The sequence below is a fragment of the Centruroides sculpturatus genome, unplaced genomic scaffold (genome assembly GCF_000671375.1).
Source record: "Centruroides sculpturatus isolate CEXI.00-Female unplaced genomic scaffold, Cexi_2.0 scaffold370, whole genome shotgun sequence".
NCBI classification, from domain to species: domain Eukaryota; kingdom Metazoa; phylum Arthropoda; class Arachnida; order Scorpiones; family Buthidae; genus Centruroides; species Centruroides sculpturatus.
Genome location: NW_019384564.1, coordinates 226312 through 238097, shown reverse-complemented (window position 1 = coordinate 238097; position 11786 = coordinate 226312). Strand labels below are relative to the sequence as shown.

General features: G+C 32.0%; 1 pseudogene; it reads left to right on the top strand.

Annotated features, from left to right (window-relative positions):
* The first annotated feature begins 513 nt into the window (after nucleotides 1-513).
* Nucleotides 514-3671, top strand: LOC111624017 (annotated as a pseudogene).
* Nucleotides 3672-11786: the final 8115 nt, after the last annotated feature.

The following is an 11786-nucleotide window of genomic DNA, read 5'->3' as shown; positions in this document are numbered from 1 at the left end:
AATTTCCTTCCCTCCAAGAAACTTTGAAAATATTTAATTGCCTTGATCATGGCTATGCACTCTTTTTCAGTTGTGTTGTAATTAACCTCTGTTGATGTAAAAGTATATGATTGGTATCCTATAACTCATAGTTGCCTTTCCTGAATCTCATCGGAGTCCTGCTGATTTAATATAGAACCACTGCCATAATGGAATGCATTGGTACAAAGCTCAAAGTTCAGCCTCCAATCACGAGTTTGTAATATAGGATTTGATGTAATTCTTTGAATCAATTCTTGATATCTTGCTCACATTCTTTAGTCCACTCGAAGGGAACATCTTACAGGGAAGGCAACTACTTTAAATCAATCTAAAGGTCGAACAATAGCGGCATAATTTGGAATAAAGACATGGAAGTGTCCAGTCAGTCCCGTAAAATACCTTACCGTGTGAAGATCATATGGCCAAGGCATATTACGAACTTTTTCGATCAACTCTGTCATCGTAGTTTTGCTAAAACCGTCTATAACTCTACCCAAGAACTTGATTTTATTTACATTAAATTCTGATTTATTTAGGTTTATAACAACGTTTGCATTGTATAAACTCTCCAATACTTATTTTATTGTCAGTACCTGTGCTTATATTGTCAATATAATTCTAGACTTTTTCATTTTCTAAGAGATCCCCCAGTACCTTATTCATAACTTTTTAAAATAATGCTGGAGAATTTTTCCAACCTTTGAGACAAACAAGTATAACGATAATGTCCAAATGGACAAAAGCTGTATGCTTTCTAGTCTCTTCCCTAATTCCAATCTGCCAAAATCCATCTTTTAAGTCTATTTGGGCAGGAAAATTGCAATGAATTGCAACTTCGGCACCTCACTAGAGCATATGTTAAGAGATAGGCTAGTGGCTGGTTTAAGGGATAAAGGAATACAACACGTGTTATTGGCAAAAATGGACACTACTTATAAGGCCATTTTGGATGCAGCATTGGCAGCAGAGGCAGCATCTAAAAATGTTAGCCAGCTTGGGTCAAACGGAAACAATGCCCAAGTGTATAACTTAAAGGCAGACTACAAGAGAAAGAACGAGTCGGCCATATTATGCTGTTTTCGATGCACTGGAAGTCATAACCTGAATAATTGCAGATTTGCTCAGGTAATCTGTAAATTCTGCAGAAATAAGAGACACATAGAAAAAGCATGTATCACGAAACAAAAGAGTGGGGGAAGAAAAATTCCAAACAGGGAAGAAACCAAATTGGGCCACAACAGAAAGAGGTATCCAGCCAGAAAGACAAAGTACACCGAATTGAGGAACATAAAAATTTAACATCAAATCAAGTAGTCTCTATTCAAAATACGTGGAAGTAGGATACCACCCTTAAAAATCTTAATCAATATTGAAAATATACCAGTCATGATGGAAATTGATTCAGGGGCTGGGTACACTGTAGTGAGTGAATGGACCTTAAAAGAAATTAAAATCCAGCGAGACAAGTTAGAACCAGAAGAAGTCAAATTACAGACATGGGTGGATCAGAATCTAGAGGTAGTGAGCACTACAATGGTGAGTGTACAATTTAAAGGAAGAGTTATGAATCTGCCATTGTTAGTGATTAAAGGAAATGAACCAGGACTTGTTGGAAGAAATTGGTTTGAACCATTAGGAATCAAAATAGAGGGACTATATCACCAACATGATGCAGAGGATCTGATACAAGAATTCCAGCATTTATTCAATAATTCAGAAATGGGTCTATTTAGAGGTGAGGCAGTCAGTTTAGCAATAAATAAAGAAGCTAAGCCTATTTTTATGTGGGCAAGACAGGTTCCTTTTGCATTGAGAACAAAGGTAGAACAAGAGTTGAATTGACTTCATCAGTTAGAACTTCTAAGTGGGCACTCCTGTGGCACCCATTGCAAAACCAGATGGAAGTGTATGTTTATGTGGAGATTACCGCTGCACTGTAAACAGAGAGGCAATAAAAGTAGATGTATACCCATTGCCGGCCATTAACGATATACTTGATTCATTATCTGGTGGAAAGTTATTTATTTGCCAAGCTGGATTTCAAGGAAGCCGTACTTCCAATTTCCTGTGGACCAGGAGTCATCTGAGATACTGACTATCAACACATGCAAGGGTTTATATAGAATGAAAAGATTACCATTTGGAGTGAGTAGTTGTCCAGCTATTTGTCAGAGAGAGATGGAAAAGATCGTAGGAAGTATTCCAGGGACAATTGTGATGATAGATGATATACTTGTCATGGGACTCAATGAAAAAGCCCTACATCAAAAGTTGAGGAAAATTCTTAACTGGATTTCAGAAGCTGGACTAAAACTGAACAAAAGCAAATGCCTATTCAAAACAAATCAACTTAAATTTTTAGGATATTTGATAGATGCTCAGGGCATTCGACCCACACCGGATAAAATTGCAGCAATCCAACAGGTTCAGGACCCAAAAAACAAACAAGAGTTACAAGCATTTTTGGATTTCTAAACTTCTATGATAGATTTTTGAAAGATAAAGCAACCAAAGCTGAACCATTATATAGACTCCTAGACAAAAATAAACCATGGATCTGGAAAAAAGAACAAAGCAAAGCATTCGTGAAGATAAAAAAGATGCTAACACAAGAAACATTATTAATCCATTATGATTTAAATAAACCAGTATTGTTGTCATGTAAGGCTTCACCATATGGAGTTGGAGCAGTACTTTCACACATATTACCAGATGGATCAGAAGCTCCTATATACTTTGCATCGAGGACACTCCACCCAGCAGAAATTATTCACAATTCGATAGAGAAGTATTAGCTATAATCTTTGACATCATAAAATTTCATAATTATCTAGCTGCCTGAAATTTTACTATATATACAGATTGTAAGCCAGTTGTGGGCCTTCTGAACCCTGCTAAACCAATTCCTGATTTAATCTCACCCAGAATGATTCGTTGGTGTTTGAGATTAGCAGCATACTCATATAGGATTGAACATCGTCGGTCAGCAGAGATGACTAACGTGGATGCATTATCGCATATACCAACTACTGTGGAAGAAAAGACTATCCCTGAACCAGGAGAGATATTCCTTATATTTGAACAGCCAGAATTGTCCATTACATCTCAAGAAGTAAGCAGAGAGACAAACAAAGACTCAGTGTTAAAAAGAGTTGAACATGCAATCTTACACGGATGGCCACTTAGTAGTCCAGAAGAACTTGCGCCTTTCACTAGGCGAAAGCTAGAACTTTCAATTCACCGCAGTTGCATTTTATGGGGACAGTAGTTATCTCTAGAACCTTGCAACCACAGCTATTAAACCTGTTACACTCCACACATGAGGGCATGTCTAGAATGAAAAGAACAGTCAGGAGCTATTTTTGGTGGCCTGAAATGGACTCCCAGATTGAAGAGACGGTATCGATGTGCAGAAAATGCCAAGAACAGAGGTCAAACCCAACCCCAGTTAAAGACACTCATTGGCCATCCTCCTCGGGACCCTGGGACTGAGTACACATTGATCATGCAGGACCACACTATGGCCATACATATTTTATTCAATTGCTTATTCGAATTGTGTGGAGGTAGAAGTACAAACGCAGTCAACCCAGGAAATCATGAATCTATTGAGAAGAATATTTAGTACACATGGACAATCAAATACAAAAATTGTATCAGACAATCATCAAAGCTTTAAATCCCAAGAAATGGAAGAATTTATACAAAAAAATGGGATACAGCACATTTATCCCTCCATATCATCCCTCTTCCAACGGACAAGTAGAGAGACAAGTGCAAACTATAAAGAGGAGAATCGAAAAATTACATCACAGCCAAGAAAAAAGTGAGGTGTTGCTCCCCAGACTTTTGTTTAGCTTACGCACCACACCTAGTAACACTACAGGAAAAATGGCAGCAGAACTATTGATGGGAAGAAGACTACATACCATCTATGATCAATTAAATCCACACCTATATAAGGATAGAAAAGAGGAAACAAGAATATGAGAATTCCAGATAGGAGACAACATCAATTACAGGTGCTATAGAGACGCAAAGAAGTGGAAACCAGATAAGGTGACAAAGAAGATCGGACCATATACATACATGATAGCTTCACTAGAAGAAACTATAGAAAGGAGATACATTGATCAACTGATAACTCGAAGAGAACAACCACTCCAGAACAGGCAACATCCAGTTTGTCAGAACAACCAACATCCAGCTCCCCAGAATAATCAACATCAGGACAAAGGACCACTGGTTAGAAGGAGCTCTAGAACACAGACACTACCTGCACATCTATGAGACTTCATTTTAGAGGGGGAAGATCTGTTGTAACTTGATCTGAGTGTCAGGTCAAAGGTGAAAATTCCAACATACCTTTTGAATGTCTGGGGGAGTTCTTGTGTAGTCGTCACCCCAGTCAGTTGTATCAAGAGGGAATAAAGTTAATTGTTAATTAACTACGTGTTTTTATGTGAAACAGTGTCGAAAACAAAAGTGATATAAAAGAACCAATTAATAGAAAAATAGATGTAATATTAAATAATATTTTAGCTTACAGCTTCACTTGTACTTGTCAACCAAAGTATTACTACATAGGTTCTCACAAAAACTTTGAGTAGAATGTTAAAAATTAGAATAAGAGAGCATATAACGGCTGTGAAGTATAATTACACCAACTCAGCAGTTGCCATATACTGCAACCATGCTAATTGTGAGATCTCACTTGACAGTGTCAAAATTCTTAAAAAAATAGAAAATATTATTAGAATAAAATTTTTTGGACATATTAAAATAGAAATTCATAGAATGAATTTAATGAATGATGGCATTGTCATCAGTAAGATCTGGCAACCATCACTGGTTAATTTAAAGTTTATTCAGAACTGTTAATTATTACAAATCAGCAACATGCTGAGCAGCAGGAAAACTCGTACATTGTTTCTGATGACTTATACATTAATTAATTAATTAATAAGAAGACAATAAAATTATGAGATAGTCAAAATACCCAAGAATATTTACAGTAGCAAGATATATACAATTATATACAAGGTGGGTATTATGAGAGAAAAGTATACGTAACAAGTGCAAACATAAAAAAAAGGTTAAATAATATTTTCATACTGAGTATAGATAGTTTTATGTGAGTTATAAATAAACTATTTACAGCATTAATATTTCGGCTTTTATATTTCACAAACATTGGCACTTATAATTACAGAGAATTCATATAAAAGCTGTACAATTATGAGATATAAAATAGAGTTGATACAAAGGTTACATAATTATACAGAAATAATTTTATGAGTATAATAGTTACAATAAAAGTTTCTATTTTTTACATACAAAGGTGTAGATGATTACAATTACAGTCGAAGCAGTAGTAGTTTTATTGCCACTGATCATTAAATATAAATTTATTATTAACAATTTTCCATTTAATATTTTCAGTACCAAAGTATAGCATATTGTGTTCCCTATCAGAAAAGTTCTCATGGTCAGCTTTTACTTTGAAGTTAGCCTCATCATGAATTTTATTTATTAGAAGAGTTGCGTTCAATTTCGTATTTTCAAAAATAAGGGCGCATCTTGCTTTCCAGATTACCCTCTTGGTCAAAGCAGTAACCCAATTAAGTAATTATTTCTGGCAACCATTACTACCACAATAAGAGTCCATTTTAAGATGTTCTTTCCCCCACCCCTTTTAATCCACTGTACCATATAAAATATCAGACTTCCTGATAAACATACAGTGAAAGCTTGTTTTTAACTAGTTTTTATTGATTTAAGGATATTATGTTTTTACTACCTTTATTAGTCAAATTTTTTATACATTTTAACCAAAATATTTTTATTTTTACAAGTATACCTTCTTATTTTATTAATTTATTTTAATTTTAATTAATTAATTTTTATTTTATTATATTTATTTATTTACTTAATTTTAAATTTATTTCAGTTTTACTTATTTTATCTCACTGTTTTAATAATTACTGTATTTACTTGAATATAAGACGGCCTCGCATATAGGATGAAGTGTGACTTTAAAGATCAAAATAAAGAAAATTAGATTTATTAATACAATTCTAATTTTATTTCGTTTAATAACAAATAAAATATCAAATGCACACATTGTCCCACAAAAATTACTGGCATCTTAAACTTCAAGGAAAAATCTTGTAAATGCACATTGTTCATGAAAACTGGACAATCGGGAACCTTTTTTGCCAGAATTCAGAAGAGTGAATTCTTAACAGTTGAATTCACTCTTCGTCAATTACACTTATGAGTTTCTTCAAATAAGTATTTGTTTTCATGTGGGAATGGATTAAAACTTATATCAGGCTCCTGTGTAATTTTGAAATTTAATTCAAAAGCTTTGTTTTTCCTATTGCTATTCATCTTTACTCCTGGCAATACACTCAAATGACCCAGATAAAATACTTTTGTTTTTAAACACCTGAAGGTGAGAATCTGGTAAAATATGCAAATACATAGTTTACATAAATTATACAAAAATGAAAAGAATCCTTCGCTCGCACATATAGGACAATCTAGGTTTCTGAAGCAGTGAAAAATGGATAAAAACCTTGTTTTATATGTGAGTAAATACAGTAGTTATTCCAGCTGACACTATAATTATTTTTAGGTAATTATATTTAAAAAATTTTTGTATGTGCATGTTAAATATAATTTAATACATTCTGTAATTTCTTACATAGTTTTTTACTGATATACACAATAAAATAAGGACTGAAGAAGGGTACAGTGCAGGGGTGGCCAACAGTTTTTGCCCCCAGGCCGAATTGGAAAGAAAACTTTTTCCACGGGCCGAACCAGAGGCTGCCCTAGGAAGATTTTGAGGTGGTGCGAGATCTCATTGTGATGTCACCCCATAGAGACTAAATTGTACATAGAGATTACAGATACATTTTTCACATTATCATGCTTTATCAACATTCTACACTGTACTTAAGAGATTTGTAATGGAGGGATGGAGGGTTAACTCTAAACGCACAGTGAGTTGTTGACTGTTTTTTTTTTAAGGCGTCAGAATTTTTCATCAAGCTATTCGGACTTCAGTTGCTATTATTGAAAGATTGATCGTGGGCCACATAAATTCATTAGATGGGCCAGATCTGGCCTGCAGGCTTTATATTGGCCATGCATGATATAGAGCTTGAAATGCATATATATTCTAAATTATAGAAAATAAATATACTTTTTCCATCAAAAAGAGTGTTAGGAGTATTCCTGTATGGTTTTAGCAACTTTATGCTAAGTTCTGAAGGACATACAATTGTTTAAGTGTTGAATCTGAATCTTTTGAGGCATATTGTTATATGTAACAGACAACTATGAAAAAGAAATGTCCTCAAAGAAAAGTTTTTATGTCATAATCATTCCTTGCAATTTAAAATATTGCTCATATTATTGAACTTACATACTGCAACTATTTATTTAAAGAACTTCAATGTATTGATTGAAATTCTTTAGATAAATGGAAGTTGTTTATCTTCAGTTTTGTCAACTCTGTTAAAGCATTCAATTCAATTAATGGAAAAATATTCTTAATTCTACAATATTATGACCAAAATAGTAAAGGCAAAATATATGTTGAGTTATCAATTCCAATGAATCTCTGGTAAAATTTACCGGTATATGAATTCAAATAAATTCTTATTTTATATATGTAATTTTAAAAATTAAGTTAAAATAACATATAGCTTTTAATCTAAAAGTCAGAAATGACCTTCAGTTAAATATATTCTGTATTTGATTTTTAATTTGTTTGGTTCATAAGAAATTGATCTAAATCTGAGAAAAATCTTGAAAACTGATATCTAATATAGGATTTCTTCAGTGTTTATTTGGAACATTTAATTTAATTAGAAGAAGTAAAAAAAAAGGACTTAATTAGCATATTTTTATTGAATATAAAAATTTGTACTGAAGAATATATCAATGATTTCAATAACTGATCAAAATAGATTTAAACAGCACATATAAATTACAGTTTGATTAACTTTTTAAAGGTTAACTTTATGAATTAAACATAGGGATTGTCCATAATTAAGTAATTTAGATACAGGTGGATGGATATGCAGGTAATCATTACAATGCATTACAAAGGAGATGGGGCATTTACAAAAATATTGCTTAATGATAGAATTTTTAAATTGACTAGTTTTGTTTGTAAAGTATGTAGGAATTTATTAAGCTACCAGTATATTTTTCATCAAATGACAACAACTTATCCTGTTCTGTGTATTTTTCCTTAGTACAATTAAGGGGGTTGATTGAGGATATACATTATGTAATCTTATGTGCAACAGTGTTACAAAGTGTTACAAGTGAATAGGATGGTAGTTGAAAGCATAAAAACAGCATTTTGTAATTTACTGATGATTCCTGAAGATACATTCTTTTGAGTACTCTGTACTCTATCTGGTCATGAGCCAGATATTAATTTGTTTTCTTTTTTGGGATCTGTCTAACAATACATTATCTAAAAAATAATAATTTTATTTTTATGAAATTAAAAAGAACTTACAATTGAGTTTGATGTTTTGAAGAGAAGAGGTTATAAGAAACATTGGAGGATAATGGTTTTAAAGCCTATTTTCCTGCTAAAACAGCTGCCTCAATACTCATCCATATGAGAAACAAATTTGAGAGCTATAAAAGCTGGTCTTGTATGTAGATAGTTATGGGAGGATATATTTAGTGATGAAACACGTTTTTCACATTTTGACAATAATGGAGAGACATGAGTGTGTCAAAAACATTTCATTTCTAAGTTCTGAATTTCAACCAGATAAAGAGAAGTTTGAAAAATTTTAATTTGCTGCTCTATGTATGTGTATTATGTATACACAAAGTCACACATGATACTGACACATTATGCATGTCCTCATTTTTTAGAAGTTTGCAAATGGTCACCCTAACTAAACAATCTTAACTATTCTGGAATACTGTCCAGCAATATGAAAATCAGCAAACAATTTATCAGGAGAATCTAAATTTTATCTTTGTATAGAACAGACTCAAATATATATTCATTTATATAAAATTTTTTATTAAAAATTTGACAAATTTTAGGAAATTTGCTAGATATGAGTCTAAATTTTTAAAATATTTTAATCTTCCTCCATTCAATTTCATTTCTTTTCTACATATCAAAATGGATATTTCATTGTGTTCCTTCACTTCTGTCACTTTTGTCAAACTTATTTTTACATCTAGTCAAAGTTATAAACAATCAAACTTGCACATATATTCAAATAGTAGAGATATAGAATCATTGTCTGAATTACAGAAATTTATACTTAAAAATAACTTGTTAAAATACAAGTTATTTAAATACAAGTACAATTTTAATAACTTGTTAAAATACAAGTTANAGCACGACATAAACTATTTAAGATGCTTCTTAAGAGAGGAACATACTCCAAATACCTTAAAATTAAAAAGGACTATAAGAAACATAATACCAAAGCACATGATTTGGAAAATCGAACAAGTACTGTAAAAAAGATGAAAGAACATGTGGGAAAATCTTAAGGTATTATAAAGTGTCTTTTTATGTCTTGTAAGCATTTTCTACTATAAAGTTGTTTTGTGTAAATTCAATATGAATTTGTTTTGTAGCACTGAAGAGGGGCAGGAAAATTAAACTTGCCCGAAATGCATATGTGAAAAACAATAAAGGAGATTTTTAACCTGTAGAGCTGTGAGAAAGTCTACCGAAATTTTGTTCGGATTGAAGAGACATTTACCTATATAATACGTAATACAGCTACCATTTGAAATTCAATAAATAAATACTAAACCTGTAATAATTAAAAAATAACTTGTTAAAATACAAGTTATTTTTTAATTATTACAGGTTTAGTATTTATTTATTCTTATTATTTTAAACTTTTTCATTTAATATTTTAAAAAATATCTTGATTATAATTTTTTTTTAACTTTTTTACTGTGATCTAATGTATTCAGTGTTCTATATAAAAAGTACTGGTACTTGATGACTACTTTTGTTCAAAATAAAAATTACTGGTTTTGAAAATATTGCTTATTTTGAATATAGAAGTATTGAAATTTTCATTTAATTTAAAATAGAAAATCAGGCTAATACTTTTTTAGTATATTTAAAAAATAACAAATAAAATTAAACTAATTTCCTGTATAGTGTACACACTTAATAAATTGAAATTTCATATATTAACTTCAGTATAAAAGAAATATTAGTATACACAATCTGTCCCAAAAGTAAGTGTACTGATTTTTTATTTAATGACTGTGCAGCTTAACACATCATTAATTGGTATTTTCATGTTGCTAGATATCTTAGCAGCATATACAGACCTGTTTCAAGTTGATCGGTTAAGTCAAATGTGCACAATCTCTGTTTGTGTAAGACAATGTTTTAATACATCATTACATTTGAAATGGAGAAAACGTTACGCTATCAAAATTTTGTGTGGAACTCAAGAAATCTGCAACTGAGACATTTGCAGATTTAACCAAAGCTTATGGAGATGCCACTTTATTGAGAAATATGGTGTTTAGATGGCACAAAGATCCAGGGTAAAGACGATGCTTATTGTTTTTTTCGATAGCTGTGGAAATGTGCACAAAGAATTTTTACCTTTGGGACAGACAATTAATCAGGCCTTCTACAAAGATATCTTGGAATGACTTTAAAAATGGGTCAAGCAAGTCTGCAGGAACATTGCAGAAGATTGGATGCTGCACCATGATAATGCACCTGCTCAAACAGAACTATCAATTCAAGAGTTTTTGGCCAAGAAAAAATCCCCATACTCCCACAATCTAAATACAGCTCAAACCTAGCTCCATGTGACTTCTACCTATTCCCTAAGATAAAAGCCAAGTTTTGTTTGTAAAGTTCAAGTTGAAAGGTCATCATTTTGGGTCAGTGGAAAACATCAAAAAAGTTGTAACCAATGAACTAAACAGCCTTATGGAAAACAACTAAGTACTGCTATGAACAATGGAAAAACTTTGGAACCACTGTGTGACCTTACAAGGATCGTACTTTGAAGATCATTTGTAGTTTAATGTAACTCTTGTGTACTTTGAAATAAAAAAATCAGTACACTTACTTTTGGGACAGACCATGTATATTCAGATTTATACCTAATGCATACCTATACATGACATGTATTTATGAAAAATTTTGTGTATTATTTATGATTCTATTTTCGAGATGAATATTTGGTAAATCAGTCTGTTCTGGTAAGAGAGTCAGTTGAACTATGATGTTTGAATAGAAATGTTGTGTTTTTTGTTCAATGAGACTGTTACGGAAAGATCATATCTACAATGAACTAAAAAAATACAGCATACATACATGAGAAGTGAGAGAGGTTTAGCCAGGCACTAATTTAAAATACTATCCTTCTCTGAAAGCCACTACAATATATAAATAAAATCAATAAAACAAATAAAAAAGGTTTCTTTCTACTTATCAAAATAAACTTCCATATATTTCAACCTGTGGCACAGCCAGAGGAAGTGCAAGGGAGGACCTCCTCTGGCTAATATCCATTACTAATATCCATTATTTTTAACAATTGAAATTTGTATACAGTGGTACCTCAGGATACGAAATTAATCCGTTCCGAAACTGAGATCGTATCATGAAAATGTCGTAAGGTGGATCATCTTTTCCCATACGATTACATGTAAAACCAAATAATTCGTTCCAACGCGAAAAACATACTTAAATTAAAGCCAAGTAATACATT